Source organism: Gallus gallus, chromosome Z, assembly GCF_016699485.2.
Source record: "Gallus gallus isolate bGalGal1 chromosome Z, bGalGal1.mat.broiler.GRCg7b, whole genome shotgun sequence".
In the NCBI taxonomy this organism is placed as follows: Eukaryota; Metazoa; Chordata; class Aves; order Galliformes; family Phasianidae; genus Gallus; species Gallus gallus.
The window spans coordinates 40741248-40769150 of NC_052572.1; the positions used below are offsets into that span (position 1 = coordinate 40741248).

The 27903-nt window shown below is 38.9% G+C and overlaps 1 long non-coding RNA gene across 1 annotated transcript; it reads right to left on the reverse strand.

Moving 5' to 3' along the window:
* On the reverse strand, positions 1 to 27075 carry LOC121108594. Its single transcript, XR_005843224.1, has 4 exons — positions 26913 to 27075; positions 24381 to 24502; positions 11131 to 11308; positions 1 to 118 (listed from the first exon to the last, which is right to left on the reverse strand). It is a non-coding gene; the product is annotated as an uncharacterized LOC121108594 (long non-coding RNA).
* Positions 27076 to 27903: the final 828 nt, after the last annotated feature.

A 27903-nucleotide genomic window follows, 5' to 3' on the forward strand; every position in this document is an offset into this window, starting at 1 on the left:
CAGGCAGTTAAGCTACTCATCTTACTTTGTTTGCTTCAAATGAGTGAATTTCCCACAGCAAAGCAGATCTCCATCACTGTTCAATGACTTTGTATGCCTTCCTATCCTTGGTTTTCCACTGAAAGAAAAATAACATTCATGTTCTTCATGGAAAAACAGCTGCACAGCAATGTTGTTGTAGATCTAAAAAAGATCCTAGTGGGAAACAGTGGATATTAAAAATTTCTGACCGAAGGCTAAGGAGAGTTTACATGAGAGAGATGGTACGATGAAGCATATTTTGGCTTTAAGCATGAAACTATTATATCAAGTGTCATGGTACACCTGTCTCTTTTCTTTCTGTTTTTTCAATCTCCCTGCCAAATGGCTGCTAATAAATAGATTTAACCTGCGCCATCTGCTCTTATACTATAGATCCATTCACAGGAGCCTCCTGTTTACTATAGCATTACATTTAATCAGGTTTCTTTTGCCAATGACATTTTAAAAAATACGCACACCCAGGTGAACCAGACAGTTTCAAATCACTGTTAAGATGCAGAGAGCACCTCCTCATGCATATGTTATACAGCATACTCTTTCATTAACTAGTTCTAGTCAGTCTTGGAGTACATCTTAGCTGTATTTGTTTAAGGGGGGATATTTGTTAATATAACTTTCTGAAAATGGCACAGAAAACCCTATATGTTATATTATATAGCTGACAAAGTAATTGAAGATTAAATCATGATGCTTGCTGCTTTGATTTTCTTCCAGGATCAGATTTCTTCCTTGTTTTGCAGCAATTCTATTTACCGGGGGCAAAATAGTGCTTTCACTTCTGTTTATGACAAAATAATAATGACATCAATGAAAACAGAACATGTAGCACTGAACTTTATTTTGCTGAGCAGAACAGTATAATGTAGCTCTGACACAACCTTTCGTGGTGGGAGCAGGAGCCTTTTAAATAGCTGTTGTTTATTAAAGGTGATGTACAAGCCCTGGAAGTGGGCTTGTCTTGTTCTTATACACACAGAGGTTGGTCACGAATGAGTGAATGTGATTTATCTATTTATATTTCACCAAAGAGAAACAAAACTCCTTTTCAAAACTATGTCTATCTGTATGAGAAAACACAGCTATATTCTTGTCCGATAATAGACTAAATACAGTAAATAAACAATTTGTGCTAGTTACTGCCATTATGACTTGAAATAGTTCTACATCATTTTGATAATGTGATACTGTTTTCTAAACTGGTGTTTTATTTTCAGTCCTGCTATTAAAATAATCGACTTGATGTGGTCAGTGGCTTTAAACTTGGCTGAGTGAAATGTGATTAAATACTTCTTTTTTTCCTCCACCCCCCACTCCCATATCTCCAAAGGAAACTGGAGTTAGTCTGGATTTAAGAGGTCCTAAGATCACACAGGTATCAGTGAACTCAAAGTAAGCTGCAAGTGCTTAGCCCTTTTACACAAAGAACATCAAAGAGATAGCAAACATGGTTTCCCCACCTTTTGGAGGGAAATCTCTTAAAGAAGCAATGCTTCCTAACTGCTCATCTGAGGGATGAAGACTGACCACAGAGATTTGGCAAAGAATCTTGAAAGCAGGAGGTGAGAATGAGTAATAACCTTATGCAGTAGCAGATTTTACTGTGGTTGTCCTTATGCATATCTGTAGCCATAGAAATGCAGAAGCTCTTTAGGTATAATGTTATTTAACTGTTAAATAATGAGCATATTCTTCTGTTAAATGTATGCTTCTCTAAAAAAAGATATATATATTTTTAGATAATCAGAAAATAACATTTCCAAAGTCAGTAACATCAATTCAATATGACAGCTTGTAGCTAATGCCTGCATAATGAAGTATAAATTGGTAGTTAAAAACATATGCAAAAAACCAAGTTATATCAGCAAAGTATAACAAAGCAAGTAAAAAATGAACAAACAAAACAAGTATATCGGTTTAAACAGAGATACCTGTATATTGTATTCCCTGGATTCTAATCTTTAATGTCAATGTGACCTGGCTAGCATTTATCATCAATTCTCTTAAGAGGAACATAATACTCAACTTATCTTTCTATTTACTGCACTTTATTTAATACAGAATTATGAGGACAGATAGTATTATTTATTTATTTATGGCAGTGTTCTACTGGTAAATGGTGACTTTACAAAGATCTAAATGGCACACAAACTCAGAAGTACATTTAATGCCCTAACCTTTAAAATTTGAGAAGTATAAAGAACAGTAAGATAAAAACAATATAGACTGAGCTTGTAAAAAAAAATTAAAGAAACATAAAGAGATCATGACAGTGGACACCAGGACAGGACCCTGGATTACTAGATCCTGAAGTACCTACTTGCTTATAAACACTTCTGTACCAAAAGGAGTTTGTTGCCAACTGAAATCTAGGGACTAGAATTTCTTGACCTAAAGATTTGAAAAAATGGAGAATTGACTACATTTATAGATTTCAGATGTACAGTATTGTCTTTAGCCTTTCTAAAAATCTTGCCTGGTGGCCTACTGTCACTTTAACTTAGTTTTCACTGGTAGGACTGGTCTTCAAGGACCCCAGTCCCCCGAGACTTGTAAGAAAGTCTGGAGCAAAGAGGATAAACTCTTGGTGAAGGAAGACTGAAAATTTTAACAAGTTGGATGTGCACAGGTCCATGGAGCTTCGTGTGATGCACCCACGACTCCTGAGAGAGATAGTCGATGTCATTGTGAGGCCTCTCTTCATAAAGTCATAGATGGCTTGGGCTAGAAGAGACCTTTAAAGACCATCTAGTTCAATCTCCCTGCCACAGCCAGGGCTGCAACATGCCAGATCAGGTTGCACAAAGGTTATGGCAAGAGGGAGCTGTTGCTGAGCACTGGAAGAGAGCAAATGTCATTTCTGTCCTCAGAAAGGGCAGGAAGGTGGACTCAGGTTCTATGGAACAGTGATCCTCACCGCAATCCCTAGAAAGATGATGGAAGTACTAATCCTGAAAATCATTTCTAAGCGTACAAAGGAGAAGAAGATGTTTGGGAGTAGCCAATATGAATTTATGAAGAAAAATATTCATCAGATTTTGAAGTAGCTGCACCAAACACTGATGCATCCTTACAATGCTAGTTTGACATGGGCCTGAGGTAGTGATGTAATGTACATGCCTTACAGTGATCCTCCACATCTTGGAAAATACAATCCAACACACCCATACTTTAGCTTTGTCTTGAACTTCTCTCTTGCCTATTATCATGACCAAATGGTGCCAGCTGGAGAAGAACCTGAAAGTAATTATAGGCTCTGAACTCTGCTTCCTGCTTATTACCTTGAAAATAGTACCTCATACAGGAAATTCTAGGATAACATTACTAACCACCCTTTCACCTTCATTGTTTCTTGCCTATGCAAACACAAAGCTTCAAAAAAGAGCATTGTTAACGTAATCACTTAGCCATTTCTGGCCAACAAACAGCACTTCAGAAAAAAAAGTCTATATCTACCCATACGAACTAACTGAACCATAATTGACTACGGAGCTTGTTGATCCTTTCTCTGACGTCATCAAAAATAAAGATAACCTAATTGAAACCTAGGAAAGTAAGCAAATCCATCTTAATAAAGGAGACAAAACTTCTTTCAGGTCCCTTTTTTTCCTGAAAGCTGTGCTTTCTTCAGTACTTACGATACATGGCACTTGAACAAGGTACTAACATGAAAATGTGCAAATGAATACTTTTGAAGGGCATTGATTTACTGAGTCAAAGACTGACATCAAATACAGATGCATGCAGAAAAAGGATACATTCCTTTCTGAGCTAGTCTTTTCCCCTTTGTCATCACCCTGTGATATAAAGTGAGGATTTGACACATCTGGAGGCTTTGTTACCACGGCAATTTCTTACACTCACAAATGTTTATGCATGGAAGAAGTGGATAGATCTGCCATGTGGTGATATGATGCAGAACTGCTCATCTCCATATAAGTGAGATGGACTCAGCCCAGGCTATCTGGAGCCTAGGTTGTGGGTGGCTGTCTAATGGCAAAGACTAAAGCAGTTTTCTCTTAACAGACGAACTTTTTAGAAGTAACAAGCCATCATCGCCAGAGTTGTCATTGGCTATCTAAGCTAAGAATTGTTCTTCAACAAGGCTGGAGGAGAATGAAAGAGTGAGCAAGTTGGTGCAGGGAAATTCAACACGAGGAAACTCAACACGAATGGCTCAACAATTAAAGTATTAATAGGAGAACTGTTTAATAAGAGGGAATGAGAAGGAAAATACAGATATTGAATAAATCTTACATGCCTTCAAATGTTATGTTCATGTGGCATCACACAGAGCCCTAATGGATTTTTCCACAGTACACTGCATAGAAGCAGATCCTGCCCATGCAGAGAAACTCTCCCTTTTTAATTACTTAAGGTGGCATATGACTTCCGTACATAAATATACTCTGTTCCTAAAACACGTTCTCGTAAGAGCTTTTTGTGCACAGTTATATAAATCCAAAGCCATACAGGTGCTGGTGCCACGTGGGAGCAGGCTGCAGGCTCCTCTGGCAGAGTGGTAGTCTGCTCTGCAGCTATGGGATCCATATGGTACAGCATGGTTTGGAAGGCAACACTGTACCTGCACTGAGCAGCCCAGGGCTACTCAGATTGCTGCTGGGGAGTGGTCACCCCTGGAAGTGCAATAGTTTCATGATCAGAATCAATACAAGAACCAAAAAATCTAGGAGGACAAGCATAAACTCTTCCCTGCAAAAGTCTGGCACTCTGGCATGTTTCAAGAACAGTACATTTACTGTAAATAAAACAGTTTATTCTGGGAAAACTCTTCTGATAACAGTGGAGAGTAGTGGTGAATTTTTTGTTTCCCTGGGTCACTGTTCACCTTACAACCTCAGAGCTCTAAACAAATGTTTAAATTTCGAGGGGGCGGGGAATAGAAGTGAGGTGATTTCCCTTCAATACCGCTTGTTTCTTAGAGATCTCTAAATCATACTTATTTTAGTAGATAATTTATCTGTACTTTTACTAATGAATAGAGAGCAGGTTTTGCTTGGAGGAATCATGATTCGCCCCCTAATTTCAGCTGAACAATTTCAGGAGGAGGGACTGCAAAACATCCGTGCAGTGAGGCCCCCATGCCACGGCTGGGTGTGACAAGAGCTCCATATAGTCTTGGGAATTTTGCCTGTGCCACTCTGCATTACCAGGCACAGCATCCAGGGCTCTGGGTGGGACATTTCAGTCCTACCCAGATAACTGCACAGAATTGCTGAGGTGGAAAGATGAGAGGCCTTCCTGACCACAAAACCTCAGCAATGTCGTGCTGAAATGGCCACTCAGGTTGACGTCTCTCCTTTCTCTGATACCGGCCAGCTGGGCGTGAAGCTGTCTCTGTGACATATAGAAGAAATGGCTACTGGAAACAGGCTCAGATAACTGCCAGAGTTAGTGATTCCTACATTTCAGCATTATAATTTTTAAGTTCTGGGAATGATATTAAAAATACTTAAGTGCATTATGGATTTTTTCCGTCCTGCTGTTATCAAGTCTTCCCTGGGGTGTGAATGATTAATAATACACCAGAACCATCCCTACTTTTTTTTTCCAAATCAATATTGTATCACTGAAATGTGTTCTGAAGCAGGGGGAAAAAATCTATCACTGTTACAATGAACTAAGATGAAGCTGCTAAATATTGCCAGCAATCAACATCAGGCCTTTTTTTGTTTTTGTTTTTAAAGATAAAACTCCACTTCATTTCTAATTATGATTCCTGATGCAAAATCACTGTGCTGACATTCAAATTTCCATATCTCTTACATGTAACATACAAATTTGTTAGCATAAAAAAAAAAAAGAAAACAAAACCAGTTGGTTATCCCGTGTTTGAATTTCTAAGAGTAAGATGTAATTCTTATTGCATTCTAAGAATAATTTGCATTTTACATAAAACACAAGGCAGTCATTTTAATTCTAGCAGACAAACCAATGGTAATTAAAAGACAATGTTCTAATTAAATTACAAATCCTGCATTTAAAGACCTTACTTAATAATTGTAATATTCATCTTCCAAGGCAATTTGTTATACAAAAATGTAACTGGGAACAGTCAATGTCAGAATCATTAATGCTGCAGTTCAGCATTACAGCTTTGAGCTTCTGAAGATGTTTGCTTTACTTTCTTTAGAGAAATCCTTGTTGCATGGTATGGGCAGACCCAAGAGTCTGCATGCATAGGCTCATCTTTTTGGAGAGGAATATCATCAGTGTATGCTGTGAGTAGAGGTAGGGATGGAGAAATCTAGCAGCCCTCTGTACCTAAAGAGGCTCAAGGATCATGGAGTCAGAGAACAAACAAGGCTGGAAAAGTCCTCTAAGATCATCTAGTCCTACCACTCAACTACAACCAATATTTCCCCACTAATCCATGTTCCTTAGCACCACATTTAAATGTCTCTTGAATGCTTCCAGAGATGGTGACTCAACAACCTCCCTATGCAGCCTGCACCAATGCCTGACTATTCTTTCAGAGAATAAATTTTTTCTAATATCCAAATTGAACTTTCATGGCACAACTTCAGGCCGTTCTCTCTAGTTCAATCCCTAGTTATGTGAGAGAGGAGGCCAACCCCCATCTCGTCATGACTTCCTTTCAGGCATTCGTTACAGAATGATAAAGTTCCTCCCCCTGCCCCTCCCCACTAGCCCCTGGAACCTCCTCCAGGCTAAACAATCCCAGTTCCGTCAACCACTCCTTATAAGTCTTGCGCGCCAAAGCTCGCACCCACCAGCTTTGTTGCCCTTCTCTGGACACACTCCAGAGCCTCCATGTCTTTCTTGTAGTGAGGGGCCCAGAACCAAACAAACACACTACTCAAGGTGTGGCCTCACCAGAGCTGAGTACAGGGGGAGGATCACCTCCCTGCTCCTGCTGACAGCACTGTTTCTGTTACAAGCCAGGATGCCATTGGCATTCTTGGCCACTTTGGCACACTGCTGGCTCATGTTCAGTAGTGTCTTGACCAACACACCCAGGTCCATTTCCTCCACAGTCTTCCAGCCACTCTTTCCCAAGCCTGTAGCTTTGCCTGGGGTTGCGACCACAAGTCACAATACTGGTCTTGTTGAACTTCACCCCATTGGCCTCAGCCTAGTGACCCAGCCTGTCCAGATCTCTCTGAATGACCTCCCTACCCCAGGTAAATCAATACTTCCTCCCAGCTTGGTGTCATCTGCAAACTTACTGAGGGTACAGCTGGCAACCTTTGTTGTGTTGTGCTTCAGTATGCTTAGTTGCCACTGTATTAACACATTCCTTATGGATCGGTGCAATATCCTGAAAAGAACTGCTTCACTAGAATTAATTTCCCTCATTTTTCCCATGCTTTATTCCTGCTACAGTCTATGCTGAGGAAGGATACAACTATTATAACATATCAGTAGTTGAAAAATGAAATGTTCATGGATATTACAAATTCTCTGAATTTGAAAATAATTTGTTTCTTCTAGAATTTTCAAAGCTCTCCTAAATACTAAGTACACTAAATACAACAAGAGTGTATGAATCTCACTTAAAAGATGTTTAACAGCAATTCAGAAGGGCTCTTCACTGAGTGGGCAGTGGGCATGGAACAGTCACCCCAGAGCTGTGATCCTGGCCCCAGGCTGCTGGATTTCAAGGAATGTTTGGGCAGTGCTCTCAGTTATGTGGTCTGATTTTTGGGTGGTGTTGGATGGAGCCAAGTGTTGGACTCAATGAACCCTGTGGGTCTCTTCCAACTGAGGATATTCTGTGGCTCTATGATTCAGGTTTTTGTTTTTGTTTTTTTGTTTGTTTTTTCACAGATCAGAAAAGCTCCAGGATTGGATTTGTGTATATTGAAAGCTAAACAACAATAAGGCTGTGTTTGTCATTAATGTTTACCTATTCAATGTCAGTTCATCTGGAAAAATAAACCATGTCTCACTTTCATTACAGTTCGTGATACATCAACTTTGGGTCTCCTGACATCATGTTATGTACAAAATATAAATGTTCTTGCAGTGTACTATAATCATCTGCAGGTGATTTTTGTCTTTCTTTTTACGGAAGAGAAATTAAGAGCCAATGAATGATTACACCTTCAGATGATCTCATCACATGAACCTGCCTTTGTCTGAATGTACAATATAAAACTTTAATTAATACATATTTGGGTGAATATTTTGTATATATGTAGCTACTTGCATATTCATATAAAAATTACTGGTTGCATTCATTGTATTTCTTCATTTTATGCTAACAGTTGACCAGCAAGTTGCTAAACAAGATCCTGGCAGTGTAGGACACCTCTTTCCTTTTGGCAACTTTGGTCTCACTCATTTTCCACTGTTTGACTTGGAATGACAAACTGGCAAGTAAAACCCATGTGACTAGGTAAGTTTTACCAGTTTGGCCTGTCAAACCAGGTAAGTAAAGCAGGTAAGTAAAAATCAAACACAAAAAGGAAATATACAGAGAGTAGAAGCGAGACAGGTAACCAAGAGGGAATACAGACATTGTCCAAACGCCTGGGGGTGAAGTTAGGAAAGCTAAAGCCCAAGTGGAATTCAGTCTGACCAGGGATGTCAAAGACAACAAGAAAGGCATAGGTAAGTGCATTGATGATGAAAGGGAGAGTAAAAGAAATGCAAGCGCTCTGCTGAAAGAAATAGAAGGTCTAACTACACAGGACAATAAGATAGAGGTACTTCAGAGATATAAATCATAAAGAACTCATGGTTATATAAATGTTTTTTTCTTCTTCTTTCCAATCTAAAAAGCAAAGGAAATAAATGAGCATACAATTTTAATTTGGGAGATTTACCTTGCTTTTCCCAATAAAAGTTCTTATTTTATATTTTAGAACCAAAAGTAAAGTCAAATAGTTTGATTTGGCAGATTTTAACAAGTTCTGAGGCTGAGATTAGTTCAAAACCTGTAGAAATTAATGGCTGAAGTAAGACACAAGAACAGGTTAGCCCACTGGCCACCATGCAGTGCCCTCACTATTGTGTTTGATGTTGAGCCACCCTGCATTTCTCTCTTGGTGAACAAACACTTGATGGTGCATTACAAACATAAAACCTCCTAAAAAGAAGTTTTCTGGGAGGGAGATTATATTACTACTACTCTCTTAGAATGTACGAGCTGGTGGAAAATGCACTTCATAAGCTGAAGACCTGAAAGTCAAGCTCTCTTTTCTAACAACTGCACTTATTTCATGGAAGGACTTTTCAATATAGTAGCATTTATTATGTGCCTTTGGCTTGTCAATTTGCCATCTAATCCCACTAATACCTACTACCTGTATAGATTGCAGAGTGACTATTTTAGAAAGACAATTTATTTTGTGGCTTAATCCTTGGGTAGTAAATATTAATTAGGTACTTAAATTATTGGTTTTTAAATAGTTTTTTGTGATATGCAGGGCATGTTTTTCTGTCAGTTGCTGAACATTTATTTTAAACATATTAAACTACCACAAGAATATTCAGTGCACGAAAACCTTTTCATGTTTGAGTGGATTAAATTTACAAGTCCAAATTGATGATATAAATTACATTTACATAAATCATTCTTCACAAAGGGGAATTTGTTTTGCATGTGTAGCTGTTAATATATGCAATTGAAGATGAAAACATAGCACACTATTGTTTCCCACACTGCTAATTTGGACTAAACAGAGTTTATAGGCCATTCCAGCTCCATACCTGCTTAGCTGCTGTATTCTTCTTTCAGTAGCTATGTTTCACAATTAAGTAGCATGTACATGTGTTTTCAAATAAACAAGGCTTTGCTAGGTAAACTCAGTAGGCCTTGCTTTGGCTCTTAAGAACATAATATTCTTAAAAAGCTAGTATTAGTATTATATTTATTAGCCTAAATAAGAAAAGGCAACGGGGGAGAAGCAAAATAGTTGAGCAAAAGACTAGACACTAATGTTTTTCTTTTTTGATATCAAACATCTGGGAGAAAAACTAAATATTATTTAGTAATAGAATTTGGTTCAAAATGACAAAAATTTTGCAAAGTTATACAGAGTATCTAGCCAACCAGCTAACACTGAATTTAGTAGAAGTTCTGTGGCAAATCCCTCTGCCATTTTGAAGCCCCAAATCCCACTGTAATTTTCAGCACCTGAAACCACTTGTACATTTGGCATGGCTCATCTTAGCAATTTGTTTTGCAAAATCAGATCTCCTTATTACCTTAATACTTGCTTTTAGAAAACATGCCTTGTACCATACTAACAACCAATGATGTTCCTAAGAGCAATATACAGGCACTTTATATGATATTTGAAGGCCTGATCGTTAGTGATTTGTGTTTGTTTAGATGTGCTCAAGAAATCACCTTCATTTTTCCCTTGTCAACCACTATTATCTTTATCTATCAACAGAAACACTAAAATTGCCTCCTCCTTTCCGTCTTTAATCTGTTTGTTTATTAGGGAGGAAGAGAAACCAAACCCAAAGATGCCTACAAGCAGATAAAACAGTGGCAGGTCAGGCATTTTTTGAGCATCTGAAAATGGTCATTAAGCTGAGGCATATTTTTATCCCTTTGTTGACCTCTGTCTCTTTCAACACAACATATATATGCAAATTTAATAATTTAAATATAAAATTATGCCATGTTCTTACATTTTTTTTTTTACTATTAACTCAGATAAATCAAACCATTGTTTAAAATGTGTATAGACAAAAGTTCTTGAACTATAATTATTACTACTACTATTATTTGTTACTCCAGTAGCTCTTTCTAGAACTTTCAGTCTCCTGTATTTCATTGTTCCCATGGTGGCACAGGTTTTATTACTAGTGCTACATCTTCATCTCTAATTTCAGATTTCAGATTTTCAAAAACTACCCAAAACTCCACTCCCCTCAACAGACAAAAAAAAAAAAAAGCCACAATCATCTATGAAAACATAATAAAAGTGAACAAAATTAGACAAACTCATTGCTACCATTGCTCTATCCATTCTCAAATGTAAGTGAACTAAAACTACTGCAGGCTTATCAGGGTATAAGCTAAATGAACATCTTCCATGGATCACCAGTCTAACCAGCATGAAGAACAGTGAGAATTCAGGTTTGCACCTTGATGCAAAAGTTTTCATCCTTGAATGTTCTTCTACAGTGTCTGAAGAAGTCAGGTCACCACTGTCCTTCCTTGCTGCCTTCTTTATACACCAGTCCCAATGGGGAATTATTCTCAGGTTTCTGCATGTACTTCCACCCATGGCCTTGCAGGGTCTCCAGTAAGGAGCGGTATTTTCTGGAAAATAGCCATAATGTTGACATTAATGAAGTGTGCTGATGTTTGCAGTTTAAGAGCATCTCAAAACGGACACTATGTTAAATAGAAAGTAGATGTATTTATATTCTAGAATGTTTGGCAGGGTCTGTCTTAAGAAGGAGTCTGTATCCTCAAAAAAAAAAAAAAAAAAAAGACATAGTGAAAGATCATTCAGACCTTTCCAGGTCTGGAGGAACGATTATCAGTGCACCTTGTCAGAGCACATTTCGGTTTAGATGATGAGCTGATGAGTTCTACCTGAGGGTATTTGTGTTTTTGTGTTAAGTTCCTCCAGTGCACTCCCGCTGTGGTACTACTGGTAGTCCTGTGTGAGCACAGTATAGATTTTATGGTGTTGGATCTTGGACCTTTGGCTGCTTTGCCAGAACTTGTGCCATGGCTTCTGGAAGAATCAAGGCACCTTTGTACTGCCGTCTATTTCTCTTAGTCCTGGAAGAAGTGATGTCATTTGTCTTTCAAACAGAAATCATGGCTATGGAAATCCAGTCAAGGAAAAACATCCTGGAGAGTGCAGACAGAACCACCAGTAATGTTAATTTTCTTAATAGCAGCCTGCATGCTGGTGTGTTTTGTATTTGTGACCAAAACAGTGCATGCAGTACACCAATGGTTTAGCTGCCACTGAACAGTGTATGTGCATAATCCTGTTTCTTACTCTGCTGCCTCAGAGAGTAGATATGGAAGCATGCTAGAGTTTGGGAGGAACACAACCAGGCAGGTGATTTATGCTAACTATTCACTGCCTGGGACAGGTGGTGAATGATTGCCTTTGTATCACTTGTTTTGTTTTGTTTGCTTTCTCTTTTCTTTCACTTTTCCTTAGTGTTTTCAAATCTTTTTTATCTTGACTTAAGAGGTTTTTTTGCTTGTACTCTTCTAATCCCTGATCCCACTAAGATAGGTGAAGAGAGGGGATGTGAATGACTGTCTGTATGGTGCTTAGCTGACAGCCAGGAATAATGATTCAATGAAATTCAGCAATGTATGGTATTAAAAAGGTGAAATTTTTGTTGTTACTGAGTGGAGTACAGTTATGAGAAAAACAGACTTTAAACTCTTCATCATGCATGATTCTATTCATATCCTGCTTTTTTTCCTGTTAATTACATAGAAATCATCATCAAGTGTTGCTTATAAATAGTTGTAGTCTGAGTGTACAAGTGCAGCCTGCTGTTTTTGAAGATTTTAAGGATGTTCATTAATATAATTTTATAATAAATAATTTTCAAGTAATGACTATAGGAGAGTTGCAGTACGACTTGTTCTGTAAGGGTTTCCTCCGGTGATATGCAGAGCTGTGTGGAAGTTTCTGAGATGAGAGCAAACTTAGGAATTCTAGATGATAATGTCAAGAGGAGCACCCTCTCTGCAGAGTAAAGTCGGATCTTTTGCACTTGAATTTGAGCATGCAGTTCAGCCTAACCCAGGCATGAGCAGTAAGCCTGCTGCTAATGTGGTGGCTGGTGTGTGCTGCTTAAATGTAGAGACAGACTCATCCTGGTGTCTTCATAACCTCAGAAGTTCTGTGAGTCCTCCATACTGCCTCACACATGAGCATATTTCTTTGGGCATGAGATGGGAAGCGCTAGACATGGCACTAGACAACTCATGGTTGAGGCTGCAATTTCACTGCAAAGTGGAGGACTTACAGAATGACTCAAAACTTGGCTGAAGGATTTTCAGCGGTCCTAGATAGCAAGATAGCTGAGTAAGAAGGCTTTAGCTAATGAACAAGAAGAAAGAGGATTTATATCAAGTGTGTAGTAGATGCCCTGTTTAACTCTGAAGTAAACTCCAGGGATACAGTCAGGTTGGAAGTTTTCCTCCAGTTCAGCTGAAGGTATGTGAACTCAGAAAGTATTTCTGAGTCAGTAAATGTGAAGTACTATGAGCATGTTTTAGTAATACCAGGGAAAGCGCTGACATTAGGCTATCACACAGTACAAAGTAATCCTTCATACTGTATTTTCTCACTGGGAATATCTGAAAAGTCCTTCTCTTTCACTCCTGTCTTGAAGGACAGATTGACTCAAACTGGAGCCATTCAAGCTTTTATTTAACAAGCTGTAAATAATAAGCACATCCTTTACATGTTTAGAGCTTAAAAAGAGCCCACTGGACACAAGCTGGTTATTGTAGAAATTACATTTTTGTACAACTTTTGCTCTCTCTCAAACCATACTGAAAATATAGGCTGTGCTCTGAACGCCATTCAGTGCTGTGGTCCCCTGCATTCTGCTGATGCCTTCTTTATGTGAGCTGAAATATCAGATGGATCCCACTCTCAGTAAAACTGCTGGCAGTTGGCCATTTGGAACTGACAACAACAATGAGCAAACAGAGGCTTGTCATTAAATGGATTTCACTGCACAAACAGTGATCAAAATCTGGAACTTTCCTGGGTAGTGGAGTGTTTTAAAGAGGTGCCCTTGTTTTGGGACAATGCTATTTGCTGAATAATCCTTACATCTCTCAGTCCCACCTCAGTGTTAATTTGCTAAAATAGAGCTGCCACTGTGCCACGATTGCATTAAAGTGCTCAGACTTCAGCCGGAATGCTCCTGCTGTCTGGCAAATGAGCACATACTAAAAGGATGCACTATCAGTCTCACAGTGTTCATAATGCAATGTGAACAATGCCAGTACTGGCACTGGAGACTCTTTAGAGAACCATATGAAGGAGAAAAGGAGCGAGTTTATAAACACTGTGCCCTATGGAGAAAATTGGAGATTTGCCCTCTGATCTGTGTAGGGACAGCCTGCATTGCTTAGAAGCACACAAGTAAACCCACCAAGAAAAAGTGAATTCAGGATAAGGGCTACTTAAATAACTGATAAAGAAACCTCAGCTACAAAAGTTGGTGGAAAGTTTGCGTTAGGGTGAAACGAGTATTCAGCTGCAGAAGTGTGGATTTCCCAAACTTAATCACCCAGTTCAGCCCAGCAAAGAACAGTGTTCAGAAGGGACGCAGATGAATGAACCTGTCACCAGCAGACCTGATTCGAGGTATGGTCACTCTCATTCTTAAGGCCATGTCTTTCTTTTCAGTTTCCAAGCATAGGGACCAGTTCTACTCTTCAAACACTCTATCTCACAGATCTGTGAATTTACCCAGGGTAAAGAAGCCTGACTATGAAAAAAGAAAAGACCTAACCTGGATCTCCAGAACCTCTCAACTTCTCAGAAAAGACATTTTTTTTTCTTAATTATTATAATTATTATTATTACGGGGAACGGTGGAGAGAAGAAAGTCTTTTCATTTCAAGAGCTGTACTCATGTTAAGAGGATAATCTAAATAAGCAAGGCATGTGTTTTTTTATCCTTCTACTTATAATTTTTTTCAACAAAGCCATTTTTCCTTTTTTTTTTTTTGTTTGTTTTTCTGAGATGTGGATCAGCTCTCTTTTAGAAGCTCCTATGAGATCTGTTGCTCTTATATAGCAAGAGAAAGGGAACGCTGGGGCTCAAAAGCCTAAAGAGAAGTGTCCAACAACCTGAAGTTTTATTTAAGATAGATAAACTAAAGGAGCTGGACTTTGGCAAAAACAGAGGTGTTACTCTGGTGTACTACAAATATAAAGAGGAAGGCTTTATGAAAGGATTTTGCTAAAATAATATTGTTCTAACAAATGATTTTGTGAGTCTACAGCTATGTTTCCCTTGCTCTGCTACTGTTGAACATCATCAGTGTTCCAAAACCCTCATCTCCTCCATCTGATCCTGACATCCTTTAATCCTAGAGCTCTCACCGAAGAACCTCTCTTGTTCTCTCCTTAGCACGGTCTAGTGACAACAACAGTAGCATTTTCTATTTCTCTCCTTGTACTGCAGCCAAAGCGCGAGGAGCTGACAGCATTTCCTTTTATTTCAAAGTGCTGTGTTTGTGCAGAACAAGTGAGAGAAGCAACATGCCGCAGAATTACTTAAAATTTACAGAGCATTCCCAGGCTCTGGTACTGTATTTTAAGTGCTTTTAGTTCCTGAGATGCAAGTTGTTATAGAAATGATAACTATTATTGATCCATCTCTAATTGCAGTTTGTGAAAAATCAAACCTTGAGACAGACACGTTATTATAGCAGAGCAGCAAATCTTCCATTTTACAGCTTTTACAGAGAAATAAATGATCCCTAGCCCCAATACAGAGTAAGTTTTACATTATAATTTAAGGGAACAACACTGGAAAATGGGGTATAGGCAAGGAAAAATATCTGGAATGTATGCTTAGAAGTAATAAAATAAGTTCAGTTTAAATCCAGGACAATGGAAAGTAACTTTAAACAAACAAAAATATAAAGCCTTCAGGCAGCTCAGTTAAGTTATATGCTTGGAAAATGACTACTCTGATACACTTAAAAAAAAAATAATGGATTCCTTAACAACCTCCAAATGCCCAAATGCACAGATACACAAAGGGGTATCTCATAAAAAGCAATCTTTGAGGAGGCCATTAATTCACTGAATAATGGAAAAACAGCTGGCTTGGATGGTTTTCCAATAAATTCTATAAAGCTTTTAAAGGAACTTGGGGTTCATTTTGTGCAAAACATTCAGCATGACCTTTGAGAACAGTGAAGAGCCGAGGCATCTGGCAGAATTCTTCTTCAGCCTGTGCATATCCAGAGGACTTTCATCTATTTGAAAAGGCTTTTCCAAAAGGCTTAAGTCTATTTTTCCACTACAGAAAATCATATTCAGATAAAATTTGTCAAAGGAGATTATTTGATTATTAGTAACTTATTTATGGCTTTATCATATTAATCAGAGAAAGTAACAGAAGGACCGTTACTCATTAAATATATAGAGGATTTTGTTGCCTTGTATTTTAAATAATACTAATAGGCCTTTACATCTATAGCAGCAAATCACATTAGTATTTTTAAAGGGAATGTTGTTCCCAATGATCAGAGAAATAGGAAATAGCTGAAGTACCTTTTTTCTGTCCTAAAAAGCTAATTTCTCAAATTAATAATAAAATTGCTAGAAAAGCATTTCTTTCAACAAATTCCCATGCTTGAAAAAGTGTTTGACAGTTTCAAAATCATCAAAATAACCTGTCCAAAATGCAAAATCCAGTTTTTTTTTGTTTTTTGTTTTCCTCCCCCCCACTAGAGTACAAAATACAGGATATTTACAGTGGCAGTTTTTATAGACAGTTCAAGCATGCCACAGAAACACTTTAACTGACCTGAACCAAATTTTCTCTGGCTGAAGGACAGAACACTCAAATCCTTTCACTGTGTTTTTCCATTACATTTTTACAAACATGTTCCTTATACCCTAGGACAATCAGCTCCTTCTGGTCTTCTTACAAGGACCGAGAACCATATTCACGCACGGCCCATCACAAGGGACTAAAGATTTTCTTGAAATATGTGTCCCAAGGTCTTCTTGCCTGGACCATCTGCTCTTCTTTTGTCTGATTTTTTTCCTCACATGGAAATACAACAGCAACAAGAGATTAATGCATCGGAAATAACACTTCTTCAATCTTTCTGTTGCTCCAACTGCTTTGATTTTTCTTTCTCTTTTCAGTTCCTTCTTCCTGCTTATTGTCTTTTCTCTCATTTCTTTTATCCCCTTCTGTTTCTCCTTGTCACTCTTCTCTTCCTTGACTCCCAGACTTTTCTGCTTGTATATTCTAAATTAACTTCTTGCGTCGTGCTCCTGCTCAGTTTTCTTTTCTCTCCACACACTCCTGTATAATTCTCTCTTGATAAGATATAAAGCTGCACAGAAGTCATCCTTTTGTTGCCATTTATTTTCCCCTCTCGTTACGAGTGTATCACAAGAGGAGTGAAATTATAAGTGACAAATACCTGTATGTTTCACATACTTTTAATATAGTTTTTCTTTTAATATTATCTGTAGCTATTTTTCTTTTTAATAGTACCTGATATGTACTGATATGTAGCAACATAAATTGCTTGAAGAAGACTTGTGCCCTGGAGTATGAACGCCACATAAATGCTGAAAAAAGGTATAATCTATATAATTATGGAGAAAGCTTTGCAACTACCTGCTGAATTGAGCCAGTGCCGCAAGGTCAACCTGTACCAGCAGATAGCATGGAACAGGCACTATGTGTTTGTTTGTGAGCTCCGATGCCTGAAGGAAATTATTTGTACCATTATCATTAATTTTTTATTTTATTTATTTATTTTTTACTGACTGTTTCAGAAGGAATGTTCTGTTAGCATCCTTTCTCTACAGATAAAAATGCTGCGCATATCACATTAGGACATTTTCTGTTCTTTGCCCTAAAAAATCCTTTAGATTCCTTGACAAACCAAATAGAAAATAAAAGCAGGCGGAGCAAAAACAAATTACAGTAACGACTGAATTGGACTGTGGAGAATATACATAAAGCACATGCTAGAGGGAAGAAGGACCAGTATATATTTTTTAAACATGAGAAAAGACACCAATCCATGAACTGTACCACCGGGAATGCTAGCTGTACACAGCACAGCCTCTCAGGATTTTACAGTGTGGCACACCACTCAAGAGTCACCTTTCTGGTTACCATGTCATCAAATCCTCAGTATGCTTCTGCACTGCTATAGCTCCCAGTGACAGTTTTTATCTTTTAATAAAATATGACTGACAGTTGAAAAGTTACATTTGGAAAACATGGAGAGTACTCCTTACTTATACCCCCAAAGCCTAGTTTTTTCTGAGTTTGATATCATTTTCTGAGTATTCAGGAAAAGATAACAGAAATGTAAGATTTTATTTATAATTTTAGACACAGATTGATTAACAGAAAATGTTAGTTTCTTAGTCCTGTATAAAAACACATTTACTGTTAGTATTTCAAGATTTCCCTTTAGAGACTTCAAAATGGCCAAGTCAAACATTTAAGCTCACACTATGCCTGTTGCACATCAACTTGTTCCTTTCAGATTTCCCTGACAGTGACATCTCCAGCATCTTTATAATTTATACAATTTCTGCTCATGTTCTTGCGGCATTATAAACAACAGACAAGTAAATCAATGTTCTGCATATACAAATCTATTACTTCATCATCTTACAAGTACTCATCACATCCAAAGTACAGATTTAACCCAAAAGCTTAGCAGAACTGATGGGTTTTCATCTTCTTACTCCACTTGGCTTTGAAACAAACTCTACCTTTTGGTGACTCTGACAGAGCAGTAGACTGGAAAAGTTAGTAATGCTCAGTATGATCTGCACCCTTCCCTCCTCCCCTTTTATTGACAGGTAGCAGATACATAAACTTTTAATCATATATTTACATGGGAACTAAACAAATACTCCCTATTCAACAGCATTTAATAGAAGGAAAGAAGAGGGAGGAGGAAATTGAGCACTGAGCTGAGGAAAGCTCACCACCAAGAGACAAATGTGTCTGTGTGGCCATTATAAGGTCAGCTGAGGAAGGACTGATGCCTATTAAATTGTCCAAAAGGTTGAGTTGTTAACTGGACTGTGAGAAGAATACAGAATGCAATGAATCTAGTGGGCTCAGAAAAAGTAGCGAGCCATAGAAAGAACACTTAGATGGAGGACAAAAGTGGAGCGACAACTTGGAGCTTATCAGAGAAGTGGGATAGGAGGGGATAGGTAAAAGAAAGAAGTTTCAGAAGGTGACAGGAGTTTCTAAAGTGGTGAATTTTGCATCATTTTCAGAGAGTGAAATGGATGGAGATGAGTTTTGAGTCAGCCAGAGAAGACAAAGTAACAACAGACCATGGAAGCTTCTATGAAAGTCTAGACAAGTCAGAAAGCCTATTTAGCTGCTATTGAAGCTGGCAGTTTTCTAGTTATGAGTGTTTTCAATGACATCTCTCTTTGGGTTCAAGAATGATTACAGCAGCAAACCTATCTGATGAAAAATGAGTGCACTTAATATTCTATCACTTTCTCTCAGATGTTGTAATTTTCAAATCTCTGGTGGTTAGAGAGTCTGAGCTTGGAAAGTTAACAGTGAAATACCAGGAAGTAAAAAGTGGGTTCAATCTCACAGAGCTCACTGTCTCAAGCATTTCTAGGGCATTCCTCATCACAAATAGCTGTATGAAGAGATGTTGTGACAGACCAAAAGAAAATTCTGTAAAATAAAATTGTTCAAAGTGGAAAAATGAATTCTACCTCTGAAGAGCATTCCCTGTAGTATCTCTGTTTTTCTTGTAAGAATGATATTTTTGAAACTAGACAACAGTAGAACTTGGGAAAAATATCAGGCAACAAACTTAAATTTATACAGGCATAAGAGATTCACAATGAGGAATGAAGGAAATTTTCAACATTTGTGTGAATTGTATCATTTTTTATTACAAATGCACCATTAAAATTGCCTGAAATCTAATTTTAAAATAAAAATTTGGGCTTTTTTTTTGCATAATGAAAAAGACACAATTTTAAATAAATTAAATTTGATAATTATCAGCACTCTGTTTTAACCCCTGGGAAAAGGCACAGCCCCAAAGAACCACTCATTCCCCACCACCTGAGGTATATTGGAGGGAGTAAGAGAGGTATAAGTGAGAAAAATCATGTGGCAAGATACAAAAAAGGTAAAACAAAAGCTGTACACACAAGCTCAGTACTTTCCATGGACAGGCAGATTTTTAACTATTTTCAAGAAAGTAGAGCTCGTCATTCATGTCTATTATTTGGAAAGGGAAATGCTGTAAGTCTGAACATCTACAACCCCTTCTCTTTCTTTCTCTCCACCTTTATTGCTGAACATTACATCATATAATTTGAGATACCCCTTTGGTTCATTTGGGTCAGCTGTCCAGGCTGTATCCCCTTGCAGACACTTGTGCACACCCAGTCTCCTTTTTTGTGGCGCAGTGTGAGAAACAGAGAAGACCTTGACTCTGTGCAAGCACTTCTAGGCAACAACTAAAACAACAGTATGCAGTCATCCCTGTTCTTATCACAAATCTAAAAGATCAGAGAGTCATAGAATCATAGAATGGCTTTGGTTGGAAGGAAACTTAAAGATCATTGAGATCCAGCTTATCATCCATGAACAGGATTGTCAGTCACTACATCACGCTGCCCAGAGCCCAGTCCAGCCTGGCCTTGAATACTTCCAGGGATGGGGAATCCACAGCCTCACTGGGAGGTCTGTGCCAGTGCCTCACCACTGTTTGAGTAAAGAATTTCTTCCTAACAGCTAACGTAAATCTACCCTCTTTTAGTTTGAAGCCATTCCTCCTTGCCCTATCACAACTGGACTGTGTAAAATGTTACTCCCATTCCTGCTTATAAGCTCCCTTCAAGTATTGGAAGGCCTCAGTGAAGTCTTCCTGGAGCTTTCTCTTTTCAAAGTTAAAAAAGCCCAACTCCCTCGGCCTTTCTCCATAGGAGAGAAGCTGCAGCCCTTTGATCATCTTTGTGGCCTTCTTCTGGACCTGCTCCAACAGTTCTTTCTTGTGCTGGGGGCCCAAGGCTTGGATGTGATACTCCAAATGGAGCCTCACAAGGGCAGAGTAGAGGGGCACAATCCCCTCCCTTTCCGTGCTGGCCACCTCTCTTTTGCTGCAGCTCAGGAATCAGTTGGCCTTCCAGGTTGCAAGTGCACACTGCTGGCTCATGTCCAGAACATGCAAGTCTTTCTCTACAGAGCTGCTGCTCACTGGGATGAGTTCTTCTTCCGGTCAGTATTCATGTCAGGGATCATCCCACCCCAGGTTCAGCACCTTGCATTTGGCCTTGTTGAACTGCATAGGTACTCATGGGCCCCCTAAGATCGCAAACACTATAGAGGTTGCTATGAAGAAAATTGACTCTATATCATCCCAGACAAGTTTTACTTCCACTCCTTATTCCATATCAACTTCTTAATATTTGGTTTGCACACTATCCAGTATATCCTCATTTATAACCCCCCGTCCTGTTCTATCATTTGTACAAATAACCTTACTCTGTGGACCACCCTTGTTAAATGTCCTGAAGATTTAAGTCATATATGTGATCTATGTGTATTTCTTAACATTAGGAACTGCAAACTAAGAATGACATGTGAAGATTTGTGTGGCCAGAGCTTAATAAGAATTGAAGCTGGCCAGTATTATAGAGGACAAACCAAAAGTTCTTTTAAATAGAGTTAACAGCAAAAGGAACACCAGAGGTAGTCTGGTCTATTACTTGATGAGGATGGCCACCTCATAGACAGGAACAAATCAAAGAAAAGACATTTCTTTCTTTCTTAACTTCTTATCTTCCACAGCCCTGGAACATCTGGAGCACAGAGCTGCAGGTGTATGGGTCTAGTAATCATAAACTCCAAGACAGTGAGATTTGCTGCTCCAGCTGGATGTGTGTAAGTCCACTGGGTCAAAGATGACTCATCCCAGGGAAATGCTGGCTGCAGAGACTACCATGGCTCACTGGCCTATATATTCTGCAGAATCTGATCTGAAGAGCCTACCATTAGCTGGTATATATTCAATTTCAAAGGGGTTCAGTTCCCATTTCAACATCAGAAAAGGAGCAAATTCTTAAAATGTTTAAAGTTCTGGATGTTGATCTCTCTGGATATTTTGGCTATGTGTACCAGGACACAAACAACTTAATGCCGAGCACATAAAGGCTCTCTGTGATTCTATGATTAGGTTACATAACTTATACCTTCTTTCACTCTTTAACATTATAAAGCTGACTATTTGTAAGCTCAGCAAGCAAAACATATGAACTAACAAAGTTGCTATTTTTACAAAATTTTCATGTGTGAATAAACTGTGATTGTTGCCCTTTTTACTTCCAGTACCAACCATATGCATTTTCAGCCTTAGTCTGTTTAGGTTTGTGATGAAGAAGCTGACATTAACAATAGTTAAAACAAAAGCTCCTCTAAACCGTTCTTACTGATGCTAAAATGATTGAAGAGTCAGTTCAGGAAACTCTATAAACTCTACAAACTCCGATGCCAAACCACTGAGAGGCAGTTGGATGCCTGTGGCAGAAACAAAGCCTGATGGGCTCATCTGTGACACCAAATGAGAACTTTGGCTCCTATTGTTGTCCAGTGGTGTAGCCAACAAGCACAGACCTTGCCATGGTATAATAAACATGGATCACAGCAGCAAAAGGGAGAGATCACCTGATTGATTTGCATTGTTTTATGTGTAGTGGAGGGCCATACTACAAGAAAAGTGCAGTACATTTACACTCTTGTCTAGGAAAACAACTAGATTTATTTGGATTTGCTCTATACTACATCATTAACAGCTCATTAGTTCACACTGCCTTTATTTTATCCAAGATAGCACTACCCTGATTACTGTTCTGTGCAGCAGTTTCTGTTTTTGCCTTGATTTCTATTGTTCTTCTATTTCATAAAAAAAATATGAATCAGAAGCCTTCTGTAGATGCTTAGGCTACTTATTTGTACGGAGATACATATATCATATACACATTGTATAGAGGATAAAATAGAGATTAATGCCTTTCAAGGTCCTATGAAACTAATCAGATGTATACCTACTGTTTTTCTGGATATTCTCTGCTACAGTTGGTGTGTCAAGTAAGGCAGTCATTTTGTCAAAAGCAGGAAAAGACTTCTAGCAGCAATTTGTTCTGGGGCACGCTAATGTAAGAGGCTTTTCCAAGAATCTTAAATGAAGTAATTTTTTGAGAAACAACAGCAAAAATTTACATTACCAGAAGAGTTCCTGGGTCAATTGTACCAAGATCTCAAGATCCAGCCTTGTCTCTCTGGAATGTCCATGTAGGTAAAGGTAATCTACAAGGGGAAGGCCTTTTATCTTTTGAAAAACAGTGTTCTCAGTGTCCTCTCTTGAAATAGATAAGGGAAAGATTTGCCATTTTCCCCTGCTTTGGGCAGTCCTAGAGGCCAGTCTCAGCTGGTACTTTCTTTGGTAGATTGAAACTTGTAAGATTAGTTTTTTTCTTCATTGTTATTGCTGCAAAGGCACATAGGTCCTAGGAATTAAGCTGGTTCTCTGTTCAGTGGTTAACAAGTTAACCTGACTGGATATGCACACAACTATAACTAGAACATGTGAACAATTATGAGACAGAAAAGAAATCAAGTTCACTCTCTGTCAGTGCCACAAGCAGTTCTAGTGGGAATCAAATACACTGAAGAATATTTTTGTCATAGAATTAAGCACATATACGTGAGCATATACAAAGTGCAGAAGCCATTTTTTCCAGATACCACCATCAATGGATTTTTCTGGTGTAGAATTACAGATGTTTACAGAGACGAAATTCCTTGTCTTAGAGAAGAAACAAATCTAGATGTAGCTGAAAGCAGCTTTTGGTTGCTATTGTAGGGACTGTTTAAGAGTAAGAAGGTTCTGAGGGTGACCCCTAATTATTGACCTCGCAAAATCTCATTAGGAAAAATGAAGAAAAGCTGATGTAAGAAAGTCAAAATCTAACTGATCTTGTCTGAACAGCATGTTATCTCCACCTTTGAGCCTTTCAGGTTTTTCAGGAGTGTTCTCAGAGTGGTTCAGTTCATGTTTCTGAAGGATGGGTGATCACAACCCCTTGCCTTTCCTGAATGTTCCTGTTAAGTCACAGCTCTGAGAGTTAGCCCAAAGTAGGTAGCATGTGCTTTGCCTCATATTATTTGATAAAACATTTCTCAACTGGATTGAAAATAATGGAGAAACCATCCTCGTTTGGATTTTGAGAAGACTATATCCATCCAGCCTCTTTTAAAGAGCTTTTAAAATACGATATAGGCTCTTTAAATTCACTGTGAACAGTTTACTGCTCTACAAAGCGGATTGCTTCTTCATTTTTAGCAATAAATTTTAAGTTCTTGAGTAGCGTTTTTAATATTTGGAAGGCAAGGAAGGCTTTTTGTGCTTTCCTACTCCCTGTAAATAAGAGTGTGCCAGACACTGCAACCAACAACACTTCAGAAACAGTCACCCACCTGAGTTACATCTCTTAAGAATGAATCTTATCATTTCTTTCTCCACAAAATAACATTTCTCTCTCCTATCCAAGAGCATGGTTTTCTAGGGCTGCTAATAATGGAAAATGTTATTATGTTTTTTCTTTACTCACTTTAGAATAGCGAACTGACTTCTGCTCCCCCTCACCACCACAGTGCATCTAAGGAAAACTCCACCAGAGTGTGAGGTCAGTTCACGAGCATCAAAGAAGATGACACGCTGAGAGCTGGGCTCCTGGTGGAGATAAAAGTAAAACAGACTTTGATACTGTTACTTTGATACTGGTGCTGATATTCAGGGTTATGTATGAGCTGCTTAGCATACATAACTCAGAAACCTTTAGTCCCTGTATTACTTGTAGCCAAGTAGTACAGGGTTAGTGTGGAAGTGTGCACAACGTTCTCCCAAAAACACCACCTGCTGCAGCATCTATGTCTATGTTTACTGACAGAATTGCAGAATGGTTGAGATTGGAAAGGACCTCTGAAGATTATCTTGTTCAACCTCCTGCCCAAGCAGGGACTCACAGAACATATTACCCAGGATTATGTACCAGTGGTTTCTGAGTATCTCCAAGCAAGAAGATCCCACAGCCTCTCTGGGCAGCCTGTTCCAGTACTTCCTCATCCTCAAAGGAAAGAATTTTTTTCTCACAAACAGTCAGGTCTTCTTGTATTTCATTTTGGGCCTGTTGCTTCTTGTCCTATCACTGGGTACCACTGAGAAGAGTCTAGATTTGTACTGTTGACATCCTCCCTTCAGATACCTTAATGCATTCATCAAATCCCTCCAAGCCTTCTCTTCTTCAGGACAAATAGGCCCAGTTCCCTCAGTCTTTCCTCATAGGAGAGATGCTTCAGTCCCTTCATCATTTCAGTAGCTCTTTGATGGATCCTCACTAGGAACTCCATGTCTGTCTTGTATCGGGCAGTCCAGCAATGGATCCAGTACTCCTGATGTAGCCTCACCAGGGCAAAGTAGAGGGGAAGGATCACCTCCCTCAACCTGTTTGCCATGCTCTATTTAATGCAACCCAGGATGCTGCTGGCCTTTCTGACCACAAGGGCACACTGCTGGCTCATGGACAACTTGTACACAGAACACCCAGGTCCTTCTCTGTAGTGACCATCTCCCCAATGTGTATGGATGCATGCAGTTATTCCTTCCCAGGTACAGGACCCTGCACATGCCTTTGCTGTACATCAAAATGTTCCTCTATGCCAGTCTCCCTGGACTGTCAAGATCCCTCTTAATGGCACTCTAGAATTTTAGCCACACATCCCAGCATATTATTCCATAATTCATTCTTTTACTACTTTTACTATTGTTATTATTAACAGGCAGTAACACCTTTCATCACCGTCTACAGAGATAACAAGTGATTTGGGGGAATCAGTGGACAGCATTTTATGAAAATATTGTTTTCAAAGTTATCCAAGGTGCCCATGGCATTTGAACTAAAACAAACTATATTAGCCAAAGAGTCATATTTTTACATTACCTGGAAATTGAAGGCAACTAGTAAAGATATTTAACCCACCATTTCGTGCAAGAAACAATAAATATACTGCATATATCCAAATGAAAATGCTAGATACTTTTATCCCTATAAGTTTTTTGTTGTTGTTGTTTTCTTTTCTGAACGGCTTTTGCTGATTGTGTTCTGCCACCTAGGGATCTGAAAAGGATAAAACTCAAGAATCCTCTGGTTATGTTGGAAGTACAAAGAGAGAATACCTAATTTTACTTCAGGTGAGTTGTTCACAAGAATGGTGTTTAACTTCAGGGATGACTTCTTTTTCTCCTCTCCTCTCCTCTCCTCTCCTCTCCTCTCCTCTCCTCTCCTCTCCTCTCCTCTCCTCTCCTCTCCTCTCCTCTCCTCTCCTCTCCTCTCCTCTCCTCTCCTCTCCTCTCCTCTCCTCTCCTCTCCTCTCCTCTCCTCTCCTCTCCTCTCCTCTCCTCTCCTCTCCTCTCCTCTCCTCTCCTCTCCTCTCCTCTCCTCTCCTCTCCTCTCCCTTCCCCTTCTTTCCTCATTCCCTTTATTTCTCTTTTCATAACTCTTTGACTTCCTCATTTACTTTAACCAGAGCTGTTCAGTTTAGGAAAAGCATCAGGATGATGGGGTTGTAGTTGTTTTGAACCGTATGTAAGAACCTCTGACAGAAAGTAGTCAAGTCAGTGCGTAGTTTCTCATTACTTCCTAATATAGAATTGAGCTGGAGGGAGATTATGGGTGTGTTGTCCCACAGCTGCAAAGACCTGGTTCTCCAATTTCTGCTGTCAAACTACTTTTTACTATATTGTGTTTGCTAAGAGCATCCCTAGGCTTCTGCTTTGTTTTGCATATAAGGAGCAGGGATATCACAGAGTCACAGGGAAAATTCCAAAGGATATATGGAGTGTGTGGAGAACTAGCAGCTGGACACAAGTCCATGTTTATTCCTCTAAGCACAGATCTGCTCTCCCTAACAGTGGGGCTTCAAACATTGTTATGCAATCACAGCTGAGGTAGGAACACTTCGCTAGCACATGGAAAACAAACAACAGCACTCAGGTGTAATATTTCTTAAGTATAGTTAATCCCAGCAACATGCACGGTTATGTAAGTAAACACACGAGATTTTCCCATTTCACCTGACCTAACCTGGAGTTGAGCTCCAGTCTACACTTGCCAACAGTGCACATGCTCACACCTTGCTGACATTGCTAGCCACCTGATTACAAAGGCAGTAATCAGTATACATAAAAGAAAGTATATGTTTTCACAATGGCAACCCATCCATTCTGATCAATGCCTTTTGAGTTAACGCACTGGTTGCTATAGTGAATCTCTGTGCCCTAGCAACAAGAAAATGCTTTAAACCATCACAAAGTAGTTTTAAGTTGGTTTTTACCAATATGTTTTCATGCATATTCTCAGGTTTCTGATTCAGATCTCCAGTGGGCAAACCAAAAACTTGTGTACTGACCACTATCACAGTGTTGTCATAATTAAAATCCTTCCATTAGCTCATGAGCTGATATGACTTTATAACTAGCTCAAAATCAGAATAAAATCCCAGGAAACAAGTTCTTGTCTTGGTTATCTTTATTTAAATGTGTAACAATTCAAATTTCAGAGATCATCCCCTGAGCGTAGACTGATATAAATGAGAAAATATTTTGATACAAAATTTCAAACATTAAGTATTTGTAGGCTCTCACTTCTTTTCATGTTTCAAATCAGGTAATGGCTGAGGATGCTAGCAGCCTTATTCTGCAAACCTAATTGAAAAGAAAGGATAGTGCCACACGCGTGAACAGTGCCCTAAGCCCTCAGTGAATATGGGGACAACTGCCAGCTGTCTCTGTGCATATCTGTCTGTGCTGCTAGCTGACAGGCAGTGCTCTGTGCCCTCTGTACTAAGCACCCCACCAGGAGAGGAAGCAACCTTTGCTTTGGACACAGCTTTGTCTTCAGCCATTGCTGGTGGGGCTGAGATTCAGAGCTACCTTACTGACAGTAGCCCATGCTAAACAGTGTAAGTTGCTTGAGAGATTTTGAAGCTGTCTGGGTCAAGGCCAAATGCGAGGGTTTTGCACTGATCCACAGACTCACGTGATGGGGGAACCATGGATTTGTTGAACTGCATTCT